A 25,110-nucleotide genomic window follows, 5' to 3' on the forward strand; every position below is an offset into this window, starting at 1 on the left:
TCCGAACAATCCCGCCGGTTGCATAAGCGGGACTTTCGCGCTAAGCGAAACGCTGCATCCATCACGGGAGAGTCGCGGGTCCTTTCTCTTCGCAAAGCATCATGGTTGAAGCCAATGCAAATGAGGCTATTACTCGCCCCGCCCAGTTCGTTTCCCGTTGGCTGCAGTGGTAGCGATGAGAAGCCTGGACGTTCCGATCGGAGCCACGCCTAAAGTTACAATCAGGAGGCCAAACGGATGTCAGCTACATGAGGTCTTTTTTTTCCAGAAGTGGGTGTTCCTCCGCATCGTTACCAAAGGCTTGGAAGCCTCGTTCCGCTGACGGTCAATTTTTGCACCCTTTAGGCGGGACGCCGATCTGAGCGCCGATCTTTCCTCGCCAGCCGAAGCGTTAAATTTAATCCAAACTGAGCTGGAGGGGGCGGGGAAAGGAGTAGCCTCATTTGCATCGGCTTCAACCGTGATGCTTTGCGAGGAGAAAGGACCCGCGACTCTCCCATTGATGGGTGCAATGTTTCGCCTCGTGCGAAAGTCTAACTTCTGGAACTGGCGAAAATGTTCGAGAAAGCCTGCCTGGTCACCCACGGACACGTGTTTGTGCGCGGTCACGCGCGGGACGCCGTAACCTCAGTGTCCATGGCCGCCGTAGGGCTCCGTGTCGGTGATGACAAAAAAACACAACCCTTTTCGTGAGCTGTATAGAGCGTCCAGTGTATGGGTTAATTTAATTTTTGGAGGCCCTGATGCGATAGGGCTGCCGTTACCCAGTTATAAATATAAGATGAAAATTTGCGAGTTCTGTTAATGATACATTGAGTGATGTAAATCTCCGCCTCGATTATTTTTCTGTCACAGGTTAAGGACCAACTGTAGTTCACTGTTTTGTGAGTTCATGTGGTCCTGGTTTGTTGATCAAAACTTAAGTCTGCTTTTTTTCCCCTAATCTCCCAATTTCTGTGAGAAATGGTGCCAAATAACATTAAACGTTGAAAATTAATATGTGGATGATTTTAATAGGGTTACGTTTTCCTTTTGTTTTTAAATTGCGCACTAGATCAGGGCCCTTCAACCTTGGAAACTTTAAAGCCTGGAGGACTTCAACTCCCAGAATTCCCCAGCCAGCTGAGAGCTGAAGTCCTTCCAGACATAAAGTTACCAAGGTTGGAGACCCCTACACTAGATGGAGGTAAATGTTTGTCTCCCTCCTTCCCCCTCTCTTCCTCTGAGCCAGTCTACATAACAAAGACAGGATTAGCTTTCTTACACATCTCACCACATGGAGTCTGACAGCCAATGGGATACATTTAACAGATAATCAGAGCCGCGACTCTCCCCCGTGATGGATGCACCATTTTGTTTATTGTGAAAGTCCCCATTCTGGAATTGACGGGATGCCGTAACCTCAGTGTCCATCACCACATAAGGCTCGGTGTCGGTGACGAAACAAAACAACTTTTTATCTGTAGTGAAGTGAGTCCAGAATCTGGATAGGGTCTATTTTTAATTTTTGTAGGCCTTGAATCAATAAGGCAACTTTTACCTGGTTCTAAAAGTGGAGAAATTGGATATGAATGTTTTCCTCTCTGTCCTTTGAAAAAGTGTGTGCATGCCAGCCAATTGTTGCTCTTTTTCATTTTAATATCTGGATGGCTGAGGAAGGAGAACGTGGGTTTATTCTCATGGCTTGTGGGTCTCCAACTCCGATTTATAGGCCGACACCACATCATGCCCAAAAGGTTGAGGAGCCGCTGCTGTAGGTGACCTAGGGCGAGGGTTTCTAACCTTGCCCACTTTAACCCTGGAGGACTTCAACTCCCAGAATTCCCCAGCAGGGCAAAGCAGGCTGGGGAATTCTGGGACTTGAAGTCTATCAGACTTAAAGGGGACAAGGTTGGAGACCCCTGACCTACGGGATAATCTGTGGCTTGTCCTGCATCTTTGCATTTGGCTGGATCCCAAACGGGGTGGGAGCTATGTTTCTCCATGCTTCAATACCTCTTCATTTTCCTATTGGTTCAAGGAATAATAATTGATATTTGTTGGTTGGTATATAGGACTGCGAGGCTGCAAGGGACCTTGGCAAAGATCTTCCACTCCAGAGGTTTCCAACCTTTTCTGGGCTCTGTGGACTGGCAGCAGCAGTGGTGAGGGAGTGGGCTGGTGGACCCCAGTTCTAGTCCCAAGACAGGAGGGGGCCATACCATCCCAGACATATGGATGCCCAATCTTTTCTAGAAAAACTGCAGCAACTGAGCACCCCCAACTTCCGAAGACAAAGAAGTTGCACTGGTTAATTGTTCTCACTGGCAGCAAATTTCTCCTTAATTCCAGGTTGCTTCTCTCCTTGATCAGTTCCCATCCGTTGCTTCCTGTCCTGCCCTCAGGTTCTTTGGGAAATAGGCTGACCCATCCTTCTTTACGGCATCCCTTCAAATATTATAACCGTTCATCGTGCAATTTATCCTGCAGATCCCTTCATGGTCTTTCTTGCGCTTCTCTGCACTCTTAGTGTCCCCAATTCAGGTCTGAGCTTGGTGCCCAGGCCAATGGGGGATGCCAGACAGGAGGTGCAGGATTTTCTAATTGCTCTTAACAAAGGATTAAGAAATCTTTTATCTTTTTATAAAGGAGAAGATGGGAAAATAAGAAATATCATCTAATATCCAAAATGGAGACAATAATTCTACAAATTTGTTCTGTTGGGTCTCTATTTGCCTCTATGTCATCTCTATGCCTAACTCCAAGCTGAGGTCTGCAAGTGGCCGAACTCTTTACTACCCAGAATTGTGACAAGCTTTACAAATGCATATTTCCTCTGAATAAACATTCTTTGTTCTTGCTAGACAAACCCCCCAATTACAGGCTCTCTGATTTACTTTCCACGGTGTGTCATGACCTGGCTTTCTTTTCCCAGGAAGCTCATGGCTTCCTAGGGTCTCACCATCGTTCTTACATTGTGGAAACCAAAACTGGACACAAGTAATCTGGGAACCCAGAGCAGGATCGACCGCATCAAATGTCTCGTGTGATCTGCTGTAGTTGGGGAGGGGGGAGAAAATGGTGGTGATTCCCCCTCAGATTTTGTTCTATTGTACTTTATTAATTTTATTTGATTCTTTTTATTAGCTTTTTATTGGGCTTTTTTATTTTATTTTAAAGATGGTTTTACATTCTATAAGCCTCCTCGAGTTGCCATGGGCGAATAGGCGGCAATATAAATTCAATACATAAATAAGTAGTCTACGTGTGGCCTTCCCGAGTGGTACCTACCAACCCTTCATGTGATCCTCTGTTGATGCAGCCTTTAGGACCGCACTGGCTTTTTTGGCAGCTGCAGCACGCTGCTGGCTCCACCAGAAATGCAAGGCATCCCACAAACACGTGTCCCTGGGTGAACAAGAATCCTTTTTCCGAACATTCCCGCCGGTTGCATAAGCGGGACTTTCGCGCTAAGCGAAACGCTGCATCCATCACGGGAGAGTCGCGGGTCCTTTCTCTTCGCAAAGCATCACGGTTGAAGCCAATGCAAATGAGGCTATTACTCGCCCCGCCCAGTTCGTTTCCCGTTGGCTGCAGTGGTAGCGATGAGAAGCCTGGACGTTCCGATCGCAGCCACGCCTAAAGTTACAATCAGGATGCCAAACGGATGTCAGCTACATGAGGTTTTGTTTTTTTTCAGAAGTGGGTGTAACTTTTCCTCCGCATCGTTACCAAAGGCTTGGAAGCCTCGTTCAGCTGAAGGTCAGTTGTTGCACCCTTTAGGCGGGACGCCGATCTGAGCGCCGATCTTTCCTCGCCAGCCGAAGCGTTAAATTTAATCCAAACTGAGCGGGAGGGGGCGGGGAAAGGAATAGCCTCATTTGCATCGGCTTCAACCGTGATGCTTTGCGAGGAGAAAGGATCCGCGAGTCTCCCATTGGTGGATGCAATGTTTCGCTTAGTGCGAAAGTCTAACTTCTGGAACTGGCGAAAATGTTCGAGAAAGCCTGCCTGGTTACCCACGGACACGTGTTTGTGCGCGGTCACGCGCGGGACGCCTTAACCTCAGTGTTCATGGCCGCCGTAGGGCTCCGTGTCGGTGATGACAAAAAACAGCCCTTTTCTTGAGCTGTGAAGAGTGTCCATTGAATGGGTTAATTTAATTTTTGGAGGCCCTGATGCGATAGGGCTGCCGTTGCCCAGTTATAAATATAAGATGAAAATTTGCGAGTTCTGTTAATGATATATTGGTAGATTAGCTGTCTTGTTTAGTGACGTAAATCTCCGCCTCGATTATTTTTCTGTCACAAGTTAAGGACTAACTGTAGTTCACTGTTTTGTGAGTTCATTTGCTCCTGGTTTGTTGATCAAAACTTAAGTCTGCTTTTTTTTCCTAATCTCCCAATTTCTGTGAGAAATGGTGCCAAATAACAACATTAAACGTTGAAAATTAATATGTGGATGATTTTAATAGGGTTACGTTTTCCTTTTGTTTTTAAATTGCGCACTAGATCAGGGCCCTTCAACCTTGGAAACTTTAGAGCCTGGAGGACTTCAACTCCCAGAATTCCCCAGCCAGCTGAGAGCTGAAGTCCTTCCAGACATAAAGTTACCAAGGTTGGAGACCCCTAAGCTAGATGGAGGTAAATGTTTGTCTCCCTACTTCCCCCTCTCTTCCTCTGAGCCAGTCTACTCTACATAACAAAGACAGGATTAGCTTTCTTACACATCTCACCACATGGAGTCTGACAGCCAATGTGATACATTTAACAGATAATCAGCAGCGACTCTCCCGTGATGGATGCACCATTTTGTTTATTGTGAAAGTCCCCATTCTGGAATTGACGGGAATGTGTGCGCGGTCGCGCGCGGGATGCCGTAACCTCAGTGTCCATCACCACATAAGGCTCGGTGTCGGTGATGAAACGAAACAACTTTTCGTCTGTAGTGAAGTGAGTCCAGAGTCTGGGTAGAGTCTCGTTTTAATATTTGTAGGCCTTGAATCAATAAGGCAATTTTTACCTGGTTCTAAAAGTGGAGAAATTGGATATGAATGTTTTCCTCTCTGTCCTTTGAAAAAGTGTGTGCATGAAAAAGTGTGTATCCAGCCAATTGTTGCTCTTTTTCATTTTAATATCTGGATGGCTGAGGAAGGAGAACGTGGGTTTATTCTCATGGCTTGTGGGTCTCCAACTCCGATTTATAGGCCGACACCACATCATGCCCAAAAGGTTGAGGAGCCGCTGCTGTAGGTGACCTAGGGCGAGGGTTTCTAACCTTGCCCACTTTAACCCTGGAGGACTTCAACTCCCAGAATTCACCAGCAGGGCAAAGCAGGCTGGGGAATTCTGGGACTTGAAGTCTGTCAAACTTAAAGGGGACAAGGTTGGAGACCCCTGACCTACAGGATAATCTGTGGCTTGTCCTGCATCTTTGCATTTGGCTGGATCCCAAATGGGGTGGGAGCTATGTTTCTCCATGCTTCAATACCTCTTCATTTTCCTATTGGTTCAAGGAATAATAATTGATATTTATTGGTTAGTATATAGGACTGTGAGGCTGCAAGGGACCTTGGCGAAGATCTTCCACTCCAGAGGTTTCCAACCCTTTCTGGGCTCTGTGGACTGGCAGCAGCAGTGGTGGGGAAGTGGGAGAACGGGTGGTTGTGGGTACACACCTGCTGCTTACACAAATGGAGCTTCACAGGTTTGCCTGCAGCTTGTGAAGTCTGGGTTGCCAACAGGCCCAGGGGTTGGGGGACTCCTAGTCCTAGCCTTCACCACCACCACCACGGCTGCTGCTGCCGCCAGTCCACAGACTCAGAAAAGGTTGGAGACCAATGGTCCTACATACCAGTGGTTGCCAACCGGTGGGCCGCGGTCCACTGGTCTGTGAGTGGGTGGGCCACAGAAAAATCATCCCCCCCACCCCAAAGCAATTAATCCAGGCTGCGTTGGAACACAAGGCTGTGCCACCCCCATGGCCCGCCCACCCGCTGGCCCCCACCCTTCAGCCCAGCACAAACCTGCCAAAAGCAGCGCAGCCCTCGCCAGCCAGGATGCGTTGATGCTGCTGTTGCGGCAAGAGCGGGCTGGCGGCACAAGCGGGCTGGAGTGGCGATGGAGATGGTGCAGGAGCACCGCGCTACTTGCATTTGCACGGCACTCTCGCACCTTCCAGCTCGCCTCTCCTGGCCAAGGGTTGTTTGTTCCTCAATGGCCGTGGGCTGTAGGGACAGCCTGGGATGGGAAAAGTACCAGCTGGGGCCTCCTCCTCCTCCTCATCGTGGTCAGTTCTCTCATCCCTCTGCTCTGCTGGGCCCCCACGCCACCCCATCGCTGCCCAGGGAATGCGAAGACAGAAGCTGCCGCCTTTGAAAAGCGCTGCTTTCTGTTGCCGGTGCCTTCCCCGATCTCTGTTCTTTCGCCCCAGCGAGAGCTATGCCTCTGCTCACGTTCTTCTCCTGTGCCCATGGCTGGGGCCGTGAGAGTCGGGGAGCAGCAGAGATGTGAGAGCTGCTCTCCCTCCCCCGCCCCTCAGCAAGCCAAGCCTGGAGGAACGCAAAGAATTGCGGGGCAAGCCCTGGAGAAATGCGTGTTGGAAAGGCCCGCAAGACACGTTTCCAGCAGAGTCCTCTGTTCCGAAGTAGGATTCTTGTTCACTCAGGAAGCGGGCAGGGGGAAAGGGGAGCGGAGGAGAAGGTCCGCTGGCTTTCCCTTGGCATGGGGGGGCGACTAAATGCCCAGACCAAAAACAGCACCAAGGAAGACGGCCTCCTAATCACCAGCCTGTTTGTGCAGGTGAGAACTGGAGCCTTTCTGGACTCGACACCCCCCGCTTCCGCTTCCACACAGGGAGGGACCCTTCTCTGCTTGGAAGCAGCCGGAGAAACCTGGAGCTTAGCCTTCAGGGAGTCCTCTTCTTGTGTGGAGGCTGAAGTGAGGGGGTGTTGTCTGGTTATTAGGAGCCCACCTGCCTCAGCACTTCCAGCCCGGCCCTCCTACTCTCCCCCAACTCCAGCAAGCCACACCTGGTAAAGGGGGGAAAGGTTTCCTCTGACTTGGGGGGGAGATGAAATGACCGGAGACCCCACGGGGGGGTGGGCTCTGCTTTCCTTCTGTTTGGGAGGGAGCTGGTCTCCCCACCGCCTCCTGTCCAGATCTTCCCAGCCTCCAGGCCCCACACCTCCCTCTTTCCCCGCAAAGGACAAGAGAGGCCCCTCCTTTCCCTCCGTTCTGCCCCCCGTTATGATTAAGCATTTACGATTTTGATATAATGAAATAATATTTAAAATATACGCTGCTCAAAAAAATAAATAAAGGGAACACTTAAACAACACAATGTTAACTCCAAGTCAATCACACTTCTGTGAAATCAAACAGTCCGCTTAGGTAGCAACACTGATTGACAATGAATTTCACATGCTGTTGTGCAAATGGAATAGACAACAGGTGGAAAGCATAGTTAGCAAGACATCCCCAATAAAGGAGTGGTTCCTTATACGCTTCCTCTTTTACTTCCTTTTATCTTTTTTTAATAAAATTTTAATTTTATTTTTTATTACAAACGTATTATCGGCTGGTTACAAATATCTTGTGCAATACAGTTAATGTTTACAATCATATTCATTACATAGTATTATTCTCTAGTCTTATCTTATTGTACTTATTGTACTTAATATCACTATCTCTTTATCTTCTTAGTTTATTTATTTCTGTTAAAAATATATATCTTTTGTCCTTCTAAACTAATCCATTAATGATATCTAGCTTTCATATTTTTTTCTCTAATCGTTGATAGAATAGTTCCCATACCTTATAATAGTCAGTTTACTCTCTTTAATTCCAAGTGTTAATCTATTCATTTCTGCACATTCTAATATTTTCCTAATCACATTTTCTTCAGTGGGGGTCTGTTTCTTTTTCCAATTTTGAGCAAATACTATTCTCCCTGCAGTTATCACATGAATAATGAAATATACATTTTCTTTGCTATAAGTTTTAGGTAGGATTCCCAACAGGAATATTTCTGGTTTTAAATCAATAGGTTGTTTGTATCATCTCTTCCAGCCATGAACGTATGTTTGTCTAATATTTTTTAGCTTCATCACATGTCCACCACATATGGTAATATGTGTCAGGTGTTCGGCGGGATTTCCAACATTTCACATGTCATCTATAAAACATTCCTGATTTACTTTTAGTTATTGGCAGCAGCTGCAATACACTTGCTAGCTCCACTATTATAAAGGCAAGACGTCCCCGCGATCGCGCACATACACGTGTCCCTGAGTGAACAAGAATCCTTTTGCAGACGTTCCCGCCCGTTCCGCTAACAAAGCGTTAAACCTAATCCAACCTGAGGAGGAGGAGCTTCATTTGCATTGATTTCAACCGTGGTGCTTTGCGAGCAGGAAAGGCTGCCATTCTGCCGTGAGGGATGAAGCGTTTTGCTCCGGGCGAAAGTCCGGCTTCTGGAACCGGCGGGAGTGTTCGAAAAAGGATTCTTGTTCACCCAGGGATACGAGTTTAGGCGCGATCTCACGGGACGCCATAACCTAAGTGTCCATCGCCGCCGTAGGGATGGGTGTCGGTGCCAAAGGAAAGCATACTCTGGTTTCTCTTCAGATCGTATAAATCTTTCGCCTTTTACTAAAGATTTCCGTGGAGAGGAACATTTATGAGTTTCGATTAATTTTTTGAGGCCCTGCTTCGGTAGGGCTACCTTTTCCTGGTTTCAAAAATAGAGAATGTATTTGAAAGAATGGGCTGTGAATTTTGCCCTCTGAAGTCGTTCTCTGTCAATGGTTGGTCCTCTTTACCTTGTAACATGTAAATGAAGTTGAAGAGACTACAAGGAGTAGAGAAGAGCAACTAGGATAATTAGGGGGTTGGAGACTAAAACCTACGAAGAATGGTTACAAGAACTGGGCCTGGCTAGTCTAGGGAAGAAAAGGACCAGGGGAGGCAGGATAGCAGTCCTCCAATATTTGAGGGGCTGCCACAGAGAGGAAGAAGGGGTCAGGCTATTTCCTAAAGCACCTGGTAGGCCAGACAAGGAAGAAACAATGGCTTCAACCTGGAAATAAAGAGAAACTTTCTGATAGTGACAACAATCAACCAATGGAACAGCAGAGGTTGTGGGAGTGTTTCAAGAAGAGATTGGACTGCCATTTGTCAGAAATGGTGTGTGTGTGGGGGGGTGGGTGGGTTGTTGGACTACTAGATGACCTACATGGTCCCTTCAGGTTGATCTGTATGTCTGGGGAAGGAGAATGTTTTCTCTCTGCGTTTATTCTCATGGCTTCTGGGTTCCCAACACCGCCCCCCCCCCATGGGCAGACACTGGGTTGTAGAAACATGCAGGATGCAAGAAGCACACAAAAAACTGCACCTTCCTCTGGTCCACGATCCCATGTGCTTGGTGCCCAAAAGATTTGAGGGCCGCTGCTGTAGCTGACCTACGGGACAATAATCTCAGGGTTGTCCTGCATCTTTTCATTTGGCTCGATCCAAAAGGGGGTTGGGAGGGTTAGGTTTCTCAATGGAACCCGTGCTTAACTACCTCTCAGTAAGATTGTCCTATAGGTTCAAGGCATAATAATTGATATTTGTTGGTTGGTATATAGCAGGGGCCTCCAACCTTGGCAACTTTTAACTGCCAGAATTCCTCAGCCAGCAAAGCTAAGCTAAGCAAAGCAAAGTTGGCTGAGGAATTCTGGGAGTTACAAGTCTTAAAAGTGGCCAAGGTTGGTCAGAGATCCCTGCTATGGAGGATCATAGGGCTGCAACGGTTACAGTCCTACAATCACAAGTGGGAGGGGGTGGGTGATAGGGAGTGATGAGAAGATTAGCAGTAATAGTGCAGACTTACTAAATAGTTGGACAGCGTTGGAATTATTCGTTTAGCAGAGTGATGGTGCTTGGGGAAAAAAACTTGTGTCTAGTTCTGATGTGCAGGGCTCTATAGCGTAGTTTTGAGGGAAAGTTGAAACAGTTTGTCTGGGATGTGAGGGGTCTGTATTTTCACGGCCCTCTTTTTGACTCGTGTGTTATACAGGTCCTTGATTGAAGGCAGGTTGGTAGCCATTGTTTTTTTTCTGCAGTCCTAATTACTCTCTGAAGTCTTTGTCCTGTTGGGATGCAGAACCAATTGCTCTTTATTTGGAGTATTCCCAAGGAAAAGGGCTCTGGGCCAAATTGCTAAGAACAAGCTTCATCCTTCATCTAATACCCCAAACTGGAGGCAATAATTCCACAATTAGTTCTGTTGTGTCTCTATTTGCTCCAGGTCATCTCTCTGCCTAACTCCTAGCTGAGGTCTGCAAGTACCCAAACTCTTTACTACCCAGAATTGTAACAAGCTTTACAAATGCATATTTCCTCTGAATAAGCATTCTTTGTTCTTGCTAAACAGACACCCCCCCCCACACAATTACAGGCTCCCTGATTTACTTTCCAGGGTGTGTGGCTTTATTTTAGTAGGCTTTCTAGGGTCTCGGCATCCTTTTTACATCCTGGCAACCAGAACCCAGAGCAGGATGGAGCCCATCAAATGGCTCGTGTGATCTTTTGCTGTCGTTGGGGCAGGGGAAATTGGGGATGATTCCCCCCTTGGGGATGATTTCCCCCAGATTTTGTTCTATTGTATTTTATTAATTTTATTTGATTCTTATTAGCTTTTTGTTTTTATTTTAAATATGGTTTTACATTCTGTAATCTGCCTCCAGTTGCCATGGGCAAATAGGCAGCAATATAAATTCAATAAATATTCTACCTATGGCATACAATGCATTATAAAGTGAAGGCATACCTACTTCTTCACGGGATAATTTGTTGATACAGCTTTAGGATTACATTGGCTTTCTACACCGTGAATGAAAGAGGGATCCCACAAACACGTGTCCATGCGTGAACAAGAATCCAAACAATCCCACGGAACACACCAACGGTTGGGGGAATAATTGGATTCCTTTACATTATCCCCAGCCCTATGAAGATCTATTTTTAAAACGATGCAAAGGCAGCCCTCTCAAATCAGGGCTTCCAAAAATTAAGACGAGTTACCCAATCGTCTGACCTGTCGTCCACGTACAAGGAGAAGAGCGTTGCTCTGCTCTGCCACCGACACGGAGGCCTACAGCGACGATGGACACTGAGGTTAGGGCGTCCCGCGCGCGACCACGGACAAACACGTGTCCGCGGGTGAACAGGAATTGGTTTCCTCGAACATTCCCGCCGGTTCCAAAACCGGGTCTTTCGCACGAAGCAAAACGGTGCATCCATCACGGAAGAGCTGCGGATCCTTTCCCCTCGCAAAGCATCATGGTTGAAGCAAATGCAAATGAGCCTACTCCTTTTTCCCCCCCCGCCCCCCGCTCAATTTGGATTAGATTTAACGCTTTGTTGGCGAGGAAAGATCGGCGCTCAGATCGGAGTCCCGCCTAAAGGGTGCAAAAACTGACCGTCAGCTAAAAGAGGCTTCCAAGCCTTTGATTAGGAAAAGTTACACCCGCTTCTGAAAAAAAAAAAAAACCTCATGTAGCTGACATCCGTTCGGCCTCCTGATTGTAACTTTAGGCGAGACTCCGATTGGAGCGTCCAGGTTTCTCATCGCTAGCATCGCAGCCAATGGGAAACGAACTGGGCAGGGGAGGCGGGGCGAGGAGTAAGCCTCATTTGCATTGGCTTCAACCGTGATGCTTTGCGAGGAGAAAGGATCTGCGACTCTCCCGTGATGGATGCAGCGTTTCGCTTAGCGCGAAAGTCCCTTATGGAACCGGCGGGAATGTTCGGAAAAAGGTTTCTTGTTCACCCAGGGACACGTGTTTGTGGGATGCCTTGCATTCCTGGTGGAGCCAGCAGTGTGCTGCAAGCTGCCAAAAAAGCCCATGCGGTCCTAAAGGCTGCATCAACAGAGGATCACATGAAGGGTTGAGAGGTACCACTTTATAATGCCTTGGGAAGGCCACACGTAGAATATTTGCCTCCAGTTTTGGTTGCCACGATGTACAAAGGATGCCGAGACCCTAGAAAGCCTACTAAAAGAAAGCCAGGTCATGACACACCCTGGAAAATAAACCAGGGAGCCTGTAACTGGGGAGTCTGTCTAGCAAGAACAAAGAATGTTTATTCAGAGGAAATATGCATTTGTAAAGCTTGTCACAATTCTGGGAGTAAAGAGTTAGGCAACTTGCAGACCTCAGCTAGAAGTTAGGAAGAGAGATGGCCTGGAGCAAATAGAGAATATTGTCTCCAGTTTTGGATAGTAGATGATATTTCTTATCCCGCCTTCCCCTTTATAAAGGTTAAACCTTTGTTCTTGACATTTTGGCCCGGAGCCCTTTTCCTTGGGAATACTCCAATAAGAAGCCATTTGAAAATCCTGCACCTCCTGTCTGGCATCCCCCATTGGCCTGGGCACCAGGCTCAGACCCGAATTGGGGACACTAAAAGAGTGCAGAGAAGCGCAAGAAAGACCATGAAGGGATCTGCAGGATAAATTGCAGGACTTTGCTATGTCTCCAGCCTAATAAAGAAAAGGATCAGGAATGACATGCTGTTTTCCAGTATTGGAAGGGATGCCACAAAGAAGGATGGGTCAGCCTATTTCCCAAAGCACCTGAAGGCAGGACAAGAACCAATGGATGGAAACTGATCAAGGAGAGAAGCAACCTGGAATTAAGGAGAAATTTGCTGCCAGTGAGAACAATTAACCAGTGGAACTTCTTTGTCTTCGGAAGTTGGGGTGCTCCGTTGCTGCAGATTTTCCAGAAAATATTGGAGATCTGTGTCTGGGTTGGTATGGCCTTTCCTGCCTTGGAACGAGAACAGGGGTCCCCCCCAACCCTGGGTCATTGGGAACCAGACTTCACAAGTTGCAGGCAAACCTGTGGAGCTCCATTTGTGTAAGCAGCAGGCGTGTGCCTGCAACCACCCCATCTCCCACGCCCCCACCCCTACTGCTGCCAGAAAGTGTTGGAGATCGGTGGACTAGAAGATCTTCCCCAAGGTCCCTTGCAAGACCCCCTATGGTCGAGATTTCCCCAGCCAGCAAAGTTAAGCAAAGCAAAGCTGGCTGAAGTTATTCTGGGAGTTGAAGTCCACAAGTCTTAAAGTGGCCAAGGTTGGAGACCAACAAATATCAATTATTATTCTTTGAACCTATAGGAAAACCGATTGAGACGTAGGTAAGCACATGTTCCATTGATAAACCGACCCCTCCCTCCCTTCCTCCCCCTTTAGGATCCAGCCAAACGCCAAGATGCAGGACAATCCATAGATTGTTATACCATATGTTAGGGATATACCCCTAGCAAGATCTGCAGGGCAGTCAGGCAGGCAGGCAAAAATATGTGAGATAAGTGTTGTGTAGCTTACACTCAGTAAAAGCAGATACAGTGCCAATTAAAGTAGTTTTATTCCAGCAAGAGTTAAAGCATAGTCAAAACAGTCCATATATCATACACTTATTTCAGTCCGTCCAGGGATTATCAAGTTGCAAAATTCCAATGTCAGAAATGAGAGGTCGGTACACTTACAAAATAACAGTCCGGTAATTTATCTCTTCGCAGTAAAAAGAGATATGCAACAAACTCAGAAACTCCTCTCTTCCTTTCTGCAACTCCAGTAATTGCCAGCAAAGCGTCAGGGAATCGTCAGCGTCTCTTGCTCCCTCTTATGGTGGTTTCACACCACACCCAAAATACATGCTTTGCATTTAAAGTAACACACACTTTAAACTAAGAATCATAGCTTATATATATTATTTTATCTTACCCAAACTAGTTAGGTGACCAATGTTATACCTAACATTCTCCCCTTTTGGGTAATATAATAATATATATAGCTATTTACAATCTTAACCCATAGTCATCACAACTCTCTTTGTGTTTCACTGTACCTTGGGCTTTTGTAAACTGATCAGCAATATTTTGCTCAGTCATACAATACTCCAATCTTATTAAACCATCTTTTACAGATGGTCTTACATTCAGATATCTAAGATCTGTATGCTTAGATCTCGTTTTTACAGCAATATTTGTAGCCAACTGTATGGCTGCTTGATTGTCCTCATACACAACAATAGAATCATTAACAGTTAATCCCATATCCAACAACAACTGTTTATACAGAATTAAATCAGTACATAATAAAGATAAACATGAAAATTCTGCTTCCATTGTGGACATACTTATGTGTTGCTGTCTAATTGACCTCCAACCAATTAATGCTTTTCCTAATAGTATAGCCATTCCTGAAGTTGATTTCCTAGTGTTTATATCTGTTGCAAAACTTGCATCAGCATATGCACTTAAAATCAAATCATCTTTTGGCTCCAAATACAATGCATAGTGCATTGTCCTTTTAAGATATCTTAAGATACGTTTTGCTGCTTGCCAGTGTCGTTCATCGGGTTGAGTGTTGAAACGAGCCAATTGATTAATGCTATAGGCAATATCTGGCCTTGACCAATTACTAATGTACGATAGACTACCAATTAACGACTGATAGATAGTCTTATCAAATTTTGAACTCTGAGCATCAGTCCGGCAAAATTCCTGACTCATTGGAGTTTTTGCTGGTTTACAAAGTTCCATCTTATATGTTTTTAGTAATTGATAAATCTTATCCTCTTGAGATATCTTATAGCCACTATTGGTTTTATTTATTGTCAATCCGAGATACTGTTTAATCTCTCCTAATTGCTTTACTTTTATCCTCTTACCTAATAATATTATTTCAGTAGCTTCATTATTAGTTTTTGTAATTAAGGCAATATCATCTGTAAACAACAATAATGACTCTATTCCATTTTTCTCTCTTTTAAATAAACATGGATCAGCTAAACCTGCTTTAAACCCTATATTGTTTAACTCCTTAACAATATATTGGTTCCATTCATAACCAGATTGTTTTAATCCATAGAGGCTCTTTTTAAGTTTCCAACAGTCATTATTATTTTTATCATCCTTAATCCCTACAGGTTTCTTTAGGTATATAGTGTGCTGCAATGGTGCATGCAGATGGGCAGTTTCTACATCTAAATGATTTATGATATAGTTTTTCTTAGCTGCCCACACTAAAGCTGCTCTCAAGGTTGTTGCCTTTAGACTTGGTGCAAACACTTCATCATAATCACATGCAGTTTGATTAAATCCTTGAGCTACCAACCTAGCCTTATGGGTAACAGTCCCATTTGTACCTGTTTTTAATTTAAATATCCATTTGCATCCAATGGACTTTTCACCTGGAGGTAATCTAGCATTCTCATAGACTCCCATCTGTCTTAGTGAATTCAGTTCCTTTTTCATTGCTGTATGCCAGTTCTCCTGATCCTTCGCAGGATACAATTTTAGTTCCTCCACAGTGGTTGGAATTTTGCTAATCTGGCAAACCATACTTGCCTGATACCTATCAGGTGGTCTACTCACTCGTGTTGACCTTCTAGGTAGAACAGGACTCACAGGTGGACTTTTATCTATAACCTGTTCCTGGTCATCTATTTCTTCTTCACTTATTTCTTCTTTAATTGGTTCTATTTTCACTTCCTTTACTTTATCTTTAATTGGACTTTTACTAGTATGGTGGTTTGGGCCCTTGTAGGTTTCTATGACTACACTTTTATTCGAATCTTCTTCCAATTTTTGCCATCCCACATGTTCCAGGAATTTAGCACTAGCACTACAATAAATTTTAGTTGTGCCCTCTTCCCAGAACCTGTAAGATCTATGGTTTGATTTGTAACCTACAAAATATAATCTTTTAGCCCTATGCTGTCCCTTATGTCTCAGTTGTGTGGGAATATGCACCCATGCTGGTGCTCCAAATGTGTGCATATAGCTTAAGTCAGGTTTTCTACCATGCCACCGTGTGAATGGTAATTCACCTGTTGTTGAGTTAACAACATTATTCAATATATGATTACCACACATTGTTGCTTCTCCCCACAAATTCTCAGGTAATCCTGAATCTGACAACATAGTACGAGCCATTTCCTGCAGTGTTTGGCCTTGCCTTTCTATAAAGGAATTATGTTGTGGCCTATATGGTGCAGACTTTTTATGTTCTACACCTGCCATCTTCAGTCTATTTTGGAATTTATTATTTATAAATTCCGTACCATTATCAGTTATAAGAGTTACTAGTTTTCTTTTAGTTTTCCTCTCTGCAAACTTCAACCAATTAAAGAAATTTTGATATGTTTCCGTTTTACTCTTCATTAAATAACAGAAACCATATCTAGAATAATGATCCATTATACTTAATATATAACGAGCACCTCCCACACTTGGTTTTTTAGGACCTATAATATCAGCAAATACGACCTCTAGAGGCTCCTTAGTTTTAAATCCATTAACTCTATTTGCTGGTATTACCTTGCTTTTTTCTTGACTGCAAGCATTGCAGTGCAAATACTTACTGCAAGGCTTCAGTTTTATACCTTTAGACAGGTCAACTGTTTGCTTGAGCATTTTAAAATTTATATGCCCCAAACGTCTGTGTAACAAATGTATGCATTCATCATGAGGTTTAACGTTATTATACACAGTGTTAGCCACCTCTAATTGATCATCATTTAACACATACAATTCACCTTTTAAAGTTGCAGTCACTTTTTTACCTTCCTTTTCTATTATGCAGTTTTCTCCCCTAAAGGTAACTACATAACCTAGTTTAATCAAAACTCTAACTGAAAGCAAATTAAACTTAAGTTGTGGTACATATAACATTTTTACATTTTCTTTTATGCAAGAACAATATGCAGTACCTTGAGCTTTTGCTTTCAGTTTCCAACCATTTGCTAATGATATCTGCTGTGAACTCGTGGACATCTTAATAAATCTTGTCTTATCTTTTGTTATACAGTGCGATGCTCCACTATCTACAACCCAAAAATTATTATTGTTCACAGTTTGGTTGCTATACATGGCTAACTCTAAGCATCTTTTATCCTTTTGATGCCTTTTAGCATTCTGGCTGGCATTTTGGCTTTTTGCTTTCTTGCAGAATCGGGCCAAATGTCCTTTTCTTCCACAATTAAAACATTTTCTAATTGTGTAGGCTGACGAAGATAATTCCTCTTCTTGTGGCTGTTCCCTTCTGAGTTGATCCCTTTCAAGCCTTCTCCTGGCTTCTTCAATTAATCTGCCAGTAATGTCAGTTAATGTGAGGTTGTCCTTCGGCAGCACTTCCAATGAAGTTACGTAATCATCATAACTCTGATCCAAAGAAGACAAAATTATATAAACCTGGTGCAGTTCAGTGAAGATAAGCTCTTTTTCATGCAGCTCTTGAAAAATTCTCTTCATAGTGTTTATATGAGCCAACATGTCTCCATTCTTTTGAAGATGTGTTCTGAACAGCTTCCGTGTAAGATTGATATGAGCTCCTACACTGTCTCGAACATAAATCTTCTTTAAATTCTCCCAGCACTTAGCAGCTGTTTCTTCTCCACGAATATGGACAAGCTGCTGGTCACTGAGTGTCAGACCTATTATACAGAGAGCTTGCTCATTTTTCAGTTTCCATTCTTGTAACTTCTGGGCATCATCTTCATCCTCTGGATCCCAAGCATCTACCTCTGGTGGGTTTTGTATTATATTCCACAAACCTTCTCTGCGTAGAAGTAGGCTGCATTTCATAGACCATGAAACATAGTTTGTTCCATCCAGTTTGGATATTAGAGACAAACTTGGTAAATTGACTTCTGCCATCTTACTCTGGATATTAAACTATAATTAAACACAGCTGTCTGTTTACAGTATTGTGTAACTACACTAACTCTCACTTTATATAAGCCTGTTATATCCTGGTTAGTCTGACTGTGCAGCTGGGCCCATAACCAGTGTTAGGGATATACCCCTAGCAAGATCTGCAGGGCAGTCAGGCAGGCAGGCAAAAATATGTGAGATAAGTGTTGTGTAGCTTACACTCAGTAAAAGCAGATACAGTGCCAATTAAAGTAGTTTTATTCCAGCAAGAGTTAAAGCATAGTCAAAACAGTCCATATATCATACACTTAGTTCAGTCCGTCCAGGGATTATCCAGTTGCAAAATTCCAATGTCAGAAATGAGAGGTTGGTACACTTACAAAATAACAGTCCGGTAATTTATCTCTTCGCAGTAGAGAGAGATATGCAACAAACTCAGAAACTCCTCTCTTCCTTTCTGCAACTCCAGTAATTGCCAGCAAAGCGTGAGGGAATCGTCAGCTTCTCATCAGCATCTCTTGCTCCCTCTTATGGTGTTTTCACACCACACCCAAAATACATGCTTTGCATTTAAAGTAACACACACTTTAAACTAAGAATCATAGCTTATATATATTATTTTATCTTACCCAAACTAGTTAGGTGACCAATGTTATACCTAACACCATAGGTCAGCTTACAGCAGTGATCCTCAACCTTTTGGGCACCAGGCACTTTGTGGACCAGAGGAGGGTGTGGTTTTTCTGTGCTGCCTGCATTCCACATGTTTTGGTGTTGACTCCTAGATGGGGGGTTGGGGACCCCAAGCCATGAGAATAAACTAAAAGAAAACATTCTTCCTCTGCCATCTAGATTTACAGATCAACAGAGTTGAAAGGGACCTTGAAGGTCATCTAGGCAAACCTCCCTCCCCCCTAAGCAAGAGACCCTACGCCCTTTCTAACAGATGGCAGTCCAGTCTCTTCTTATGAAGCTCCCACAACTTCCAAAGATAACTTCTGTTCCATGGGTTGATTGTTCTCGCTGTCAGAAAGTTTCTCCTTATTTCCAGGTTGAATCTCTCTCCTTGTTCAGTTTCCATCCATTGTTCCTTGTCTGGCCTTCAGGGGCTTTAGAAAATAGCTTGACCCCCTTCTTCTCCCTGTGGCAGCCCCTCAAATATTGGAAGATGCTCTCCTGTCTCCCCTGGTCCTTCTCTTCCCAGTTCCAGCAACTATTCACTGTATGCTTTATCCTCCAGTTTCCTACTCATCTTGGTTGTTCTTCTCCGTACTTTTTGTGGACTCTATTTTCAAGTTCACGCAGAACGCTGACACGGAATTTTAGATATTTATAAACCACTTTTTCTATTTTTAGAACCAGGTAAAGGTAGCCCTACCGAAGCAGGGCCTCAAAAAATTAATCGAAACTCATAAATGTTTCTCTCCACGGAAATCTTTAGTAAAAGGCGAAAGATTTATACGATCTGAAGAGAAACCCGAGTATAATGTTTATCTTCCCTGACGCAAACCGCTACAGTGGCCAGGGCGACCAAGGTTACGGCGTCCGAAGAGAATGTATCAAAACACGTGTCATCCCGTAGAGACAAATATCTCTACTACTTTTCCCATCGATTTAAAGAACCGTGCCTTTCGCACGTAGGGAAAAAATTGCAAAAAAAGTCACGGGGCAGGCACGGGAGGCGGGGAGGGGGCGTGGTCGATCCTCGCAAAGCCTCACGGTCGCCATGAATGCAAATAAAGCTGATTATCTCCCCGCCCAGGTCAGTTTGATCGTATTCAAACCGGAGTCACGCCGAGTCACGTGCAGGGTGCAGAGTGACGTTGCGTCAACGTGGTTTCGGGAGGGCGTTGGGCTTGTTTTTGTTACTCTTATTCTCACAACCTTGCAAACCTGGGTTTTGGACTGGAAGGCTCTTCTTTCCCTCTCTGATGTTAACGATTGCAACCCTCGCTTGCTTCGGATTAAAGCGCCGTTGCTCATTTCCCGCAAAACTGGGGAAACGGCAGGACCGTCCGTAGTGGGGGAAATCTCAGGCGCAAGTGCAGCACTCAGCCCATGCTCAGAGGCCCCCTTGCCGCCTCAATTGCAAGGCCAGGTTCAAACTAAAAGAGCCTCGAAGCCCGAAGGAGACCCGATTCGGATTAAGTGGATCTGCCTCTCAACGGAAACGGCCGGCGAGGCTTCAGTTGTGCAAAGTTTCCGTGTCTTCACTCCAGCCTTGCCCCGAGCAAGGAAATACGGACGATAAACGAAGCGACTCGCTTTCTCCGGAGAGTCTCGGCTCCTCTTTGGAATCGCCCTGCTGCCCGTCCCAGCGAGAGAGGGGCGGGCGGGCGCAGACAGGGGAAGCGGTCCAGATTTCACCAAGCCCAAATTGTGCTGGGAACTCGGGGGGGAGAGAAAGGGGGACCCGGCGTTTCTCTCCCCTCCGGTCCTCTGCCGTAAGCCGGATTCCTTTTCCTCCGGCGCAGTTCCCACGGGCTCTGCTGATTTGGTGTGTAAGTTCGGAGTAAGGCGGTCCAACGAACAGGGAAGTTTTCATCAGATCCTCTCCTGCCTTTCCTTGGCCTCTGCTGCCCTGCCGCCTCCCCGTTAGCCCTTGGGGGTTGTCCCCTCCCAAGTGGGAAGGAGGGAGGGAGGGAGGAAGGAAGGAAAGGAGGGAGGGAGGAAAGAAGAAGAGAGGATGGAAGGAGAAAAGGAAGGAAGGAGAATAGAAGAAGGAAGGAAGGGAGAAAGGAAGAGGAAGGAAAGGGGAGGAAAGAAAAAGGGGAGGGCAGGAGGAAGAGGTAGAAGAAGAAAAGAGGAAGAAATGGAAAGAAGGGTGGAGGGAAAGGAAGAAAGAATGAAAGGAAGGGAGGGAGGGAGGGAGGAGGGAAGGAAGGAATGAGAAAAGATGGAAGGAAGGGAGAAAAGGGAGGGAAGGAGAAAGAATGGAAGGGAGGGAGGGAGAGAGAAGAAAGAAAAAGGGAGGGAGGAAAGAAGAGGATGGAAGGAAGGAAGAAGAATGGAGGGAGGGAGGAAGGAAAGGAGGGAGGAAAGAAGAGGAGAGGATGGAAGGAGAAAAGGAAGGAAGGGAGAAAGGAAGCGGGAGGAAAGAAAAAGGGGAGGGCGGGAGGAAGAAGAGGATAGAAGGAGAAAAGAGGAAGAAATGGAAAGGAGGGTGGAGGGAAAGGAAGAAGGAAAAGGAAAGAAGGAAGAAAGAATGAAGGGAGGGAGGAGGGAAGGAAGGAAGGAAAGGAGGAGAAAAGATGGAAGGAGAAGGAAAGAGGAGGAACGGGAGGGAGGGAGGGGTATTTCCAGGTTCCTGGTGGGACTGAATGCAGGCGGAGTCTCTCTCTAAGCTCAGCTGCTCCTCTGGTCTTGGTTTTGGTGGAGTCTTCCTGCCTGTCTGATGCAGACCAAAGCTTGGAGGTGCCCCCCCCCAAAAGGTTCCTCCGACCTCTTTACTCCCTCCCTCCCTCCCTCCCCCCAGAATTCAGACCCTTTGCTGAGGGTGGAGTGGCGTGTCAGTCTAATGGCGTTATGATGGCGGATCCCGCAGTCAGCTGGACTTGGCGCTTTTCTCTGCCTGCCTCCCGAGTTCTGCCCAGGGACCTGGGATGTGGTGGGTGGATGAGATTGAAGGGATCCTGGCACACACAGTGGCCTTTTGCATTTGGCTACCGGTAATCCTCCATTTACGACCGGAGCGGAGCCCCCGATTTCTTTTGGCTGAGCTGTTAAGTGAAGTTTGCCGCATTTTACGGCCTTTTAGGGCCACGTGTGTTCAGGGAATCATGGCGGTTGTTTAAGTAAGGAATGTGGTTGTTAAGTTAACCTGGGCTTCTCCGTTGACTGGGCTTGCCAGAAGGTTGCAAAAGGGGATCCCATAGTCTCCCCCAGGGACGTTGCCACCGTCATAGGTACGAGTCAGTTGCTAACCGCCTGGTTTCTCTTCACCTGAACCATAGGGACGCTGCAGTGGTATTTAAGTGTGCAACCCAATCCTAAGCCACTTTGCTCAGTGCCGCTGTAACTTTGAACGGCCTCTAAATGAAGCGTTGTAAGTCGAGGACCAGCTGCACCATCTCCTAATATTGCCCCCTGCAATTACTCTCACTTTCCTCTGCCCAGAAGCAGTTCAGGATGCTGCCTGGTGAGCCAAGGGTGTGCAAGTGACTTGTGACGGTTCCTCACCCTTCGTGGCCATTGCAGCAATCCGGTGGCCACGGGATCCAAATTCAAGTGGTTCACATTTATGGCGGGGGCCGCCGCCTCCCAGGGTCACATGACGTGATCCCTTTTTGCGACCTCCTGACAAACAAAATCAATGGGGAAGACGGATTCCATTTTACAACGGTGTTACTTGCTTAACGTCGCAGCGATTCGCTTAACAACGTGGCAAGGAAAGTCATGAAAACGGGGCAAAATCCACCCAACCGATGTCTCGCTTGGCAACATACATTTTGGGCTCAGTTGTGGTCGTAAGCCGAGGACCTACCTGGGTTTGAAACCCTTTTAACCTGCTCGTTTTCCACACACTTTCACCTCTTAGCGTTCCCACCCGTTTTCAGGGCTGGCGCAGGACCATTTTTGACAGATGTTCGAGTGACTCATTTGGGCCTCTGTGTTAGGTGTCGTTTTGTAATCGGCTTTGGGGATCTCGTTGCATGAGCCGAGTCTGTGATCTGCTGTTTCTTCTGCTGCTTTGCACCGTCTGTCCTGAACATCTGGCGGGATGGTCAAGGGAGCTCAGTCTTTTGCTAAAAGGCCTCAGGGATGTTTCTTCCTCGCCTCTCCCTCAGCAATGCTTTTATCTTGATCGGGCTCCGTTTAATACTCCGATTGCACAGCAGGAAAGAACCTTGAATTCAGTCCTGTCTCCAAGATAAACAAGGGGCCCGATCTTGGGAGAAACCCAGTGCCAGTTCGCAAACATGGAGTCTGGAACCCGGAAGAGATGAGGCCCAAAGAAAACGCTCCTTGGGGAAATAAAAGTGGATTGAAGAGAAAAGCAGTCAAATACAGGAAGTTCGTCTCCTGCCTTGGAGGCTACTTACTACCTCTACGGGTAGTCCTTGATTTACGACTACGATTGAGCCCAACGTTTCAGTCGCTAAGCAAGTCAATTAAGCGAGTTTTGCCCCATTTTACAACCTTTCTGGCCACAGTTATTAAGTGAATCACTGCAGTTCTTAAATTAGTTAACACAGTTGTGAAGTGAATCTGAATTTCCCATTGGGTAGTAAAGAGTTAGGCAATTTGCAAACCTCAGATACAAGTTAGGAATAGAGATGGCCTGGAGCAAATAGAGAATATTGTCTCCAGTTTTGGATATTAGATGATATTTCTTATTATCCCACCTTCCCCTTTATAAAGGTTAAACCTTTGTTCTTGGCATTTTGGCCCGGAGCCCTTTTCCTTGGGAATACTCCAATAAGAAGCAATTTGAAAATCCTGCACCTCCTGTCTGGCATCCCCCATTGGCCTGGGCACCAGGCTCAGACCCGAATTGGGGACACCGAAAGAGTGTAGAGAAGCGCAAGAAAGACCATGAAGGGATCTGCAGGATAAATTGCAGGACTTTGCTATGACTCCAGCCTAATAAAGAAAAGGATCAGGAATGACATGCTGTTTTCCAGTATTGGAAGGGATGCCACAAAGAAGGGTGGGTCAGCCTATTTCCCAAAGAACCTGAGGGCAGGACAAGAAGCAACGGATGGGAACTGATCAAGGAGAGAAGCAACCTGGAATTAAGGAGAAATTTGCTGCCAATGAGAACAATTAACCAGTGGCACCTCTTGTCTTCAGAAGTTGGGGTGCTCCATTGCTGCAGATTTTCAAGAAAAGATTAGGCATCCATATGTCTGGGATGGCATGGCCCCTCCTGCCTTGGGACTAGAACAGGGGTCCCCCAACCCCCGGGCCCCTTGGGAACCAGACTTTACAAGCTGCAGGCAAACCCGTGAAGCTCCATTTGTGTAAGCAGCAGGTTTGTGCCCTCAACCATCCCTTCTCCTACCCTCCCCACCTCCCCCCACTAGTCGACAGAGCTAGAAAGGGTTGGAGACCTCTGGACTGGAAGATCTTCAAGGTCCCTTGCAGCCCTATGGTCCTATATAGCAGGGCTCTTCAACCTTGGCAACTTAAAAGACTTGTGGACTTCAACTCCCAGAATTCCTCAGCTAGCAAAGCTGGCTGAGAGATTCTGGGAGTTGAAGTCAAGTTTTAAAAAGTGACCATGGTTGGAGACCCCTGCTATATACCAACAAATATTTCTTGAACCAATAGGAAAACGAACTGAGAGGTATTGAACCATTGAGAAACATAGCCCCCACCCCATTTTGGATCCAGCCAAATGCAAAGATGCAGGACAATCCATAGATTGTCCCGTAGATCAGGGGGTCTCCAACCTCTTTTAAGTCTGACAGACTTCAACCCCCAGAATTCTCCAGCCTGCTTTCCTTTTTTGGGGAATTCTGGGAGTTGAAGTCCTCCAACGTTAAAGTGGGAATGGTTCGAAACTCTTGCCCTAAGCAGCGGCCCCTCAACCTTCTGGGCACGACGCGGCGTCGCCCGATAAACCGAGACAAGCCATAAGAATAAACGCACGTTCACCTTCCCCAACCACCCAAATATTAAAAGGAAAGTGAGCAATAACACGCAGAAAAAGGAAAACTCAGCAATCCATTCACATGCCCGGTTGTTGTTTGTTGTTGTTGTTGTTGTTGTTTTTTGAACCAACCGAAAACAGCCCTCTCATGTCAGGGCCTCCAAAAATTAAATTAACCCATTCCTGGATTCTCCAATCGACGTAAAGAGAAAAGCGCGTATAACCTTGTTTCTCACAGACACCGAGCCCTACGGCGGCCATGGACACTGAGGTTACGGCGTCCCGCGCGCCATCGCGCACAAACACGTGTTCGTGGGTGACCAGGCAGGCTTTCTCGAACATTTTCGCCAGTTCCAGAAGTTAGACTTTCGCACTATGCGAAACATTGCATCCACCAATGGGAGAATCGCTGATCCTTTCTCCTCGCAAAGCATCACGGTTGAAGCCAATGCAAATGAGGCTATTCCTTTCGCCGCCTCCCCGCTCAATTTGGATTAGGTTTAACGCTTTGTTCCCGCAGAAAAATCGGCGCTCTGATCGGCGTCCCGCCTAAAGGGTGCAAAAACTGACCGTCAGCTAAACGAGGCGTCGAAACCTTTGATAACGATACGGAGGGAAAATTACACCCACTTCTGAAAAAAGAAAAAGACCTCATGTAGCTGACATCCGTTTGGCATCCCGATTGTAACTTTAGGCGTGGCTCCGATTGGAGCGTCCAGGTTCTCATCGGTAGCATCGCAGCCAACGGAAAAAGAACTGGGCGGGGAGGCGGGGAAAGGAGTAGCTTCATTTGCATTGGCTTCAACCGTGATGCTTTGCGAGG

At 46.0% G+C, this 25,110-nt stretch overlaps 1 protein-coding gene and 2 non-coding genes across 5 annotated transcripts in view; 2 read left to right on the forward strand and 1 right to left on the reverse strand.

The window, feature by feature from the left end:
* Positions 1-25,110, forward strand: part of LOC113434286 (peroxidasin homolog) — a 99,390-nt gene that overhangs the window by 19,656 nt on the left and 54,624 nt on the right. The gene's annotated exons all lie outside the window — the stretch shown is intronic.
* Positions 8,587-8,701, forward strand: LOC113434565 (U5 spliceosomal RNA). The gene has a single exon (XR_003373817.1). It is a non-coding gene; the product is annotated as a U5 spliceosomal RNA (small nuclear RNA).
* LOC148126002 (U5 spliceosomal RNA) lies at positions 19,063-19,177 on the reverse strand. The gene has a single exon (XR_015743375.1). It is a non-coding gene; the product is annotated as a U5 spliceosomal RNA (small nuclear RNA).

Source organism: Pseudonaja textilis, chromosome 3 (genome assembly GCF_049901715.1).
Source record: "Pseudonaja textilis isolate UNSWEBS1 chromosome 3, rPseTex1.2, whole genome shotgun sequence".
Classification (NCBI taxonomy): Eukaryota; Metazoa; Chordata; class Lepidosauria; order Squamata; family Elapidae; genus Pseudonaja; species Pseudonaja textilis.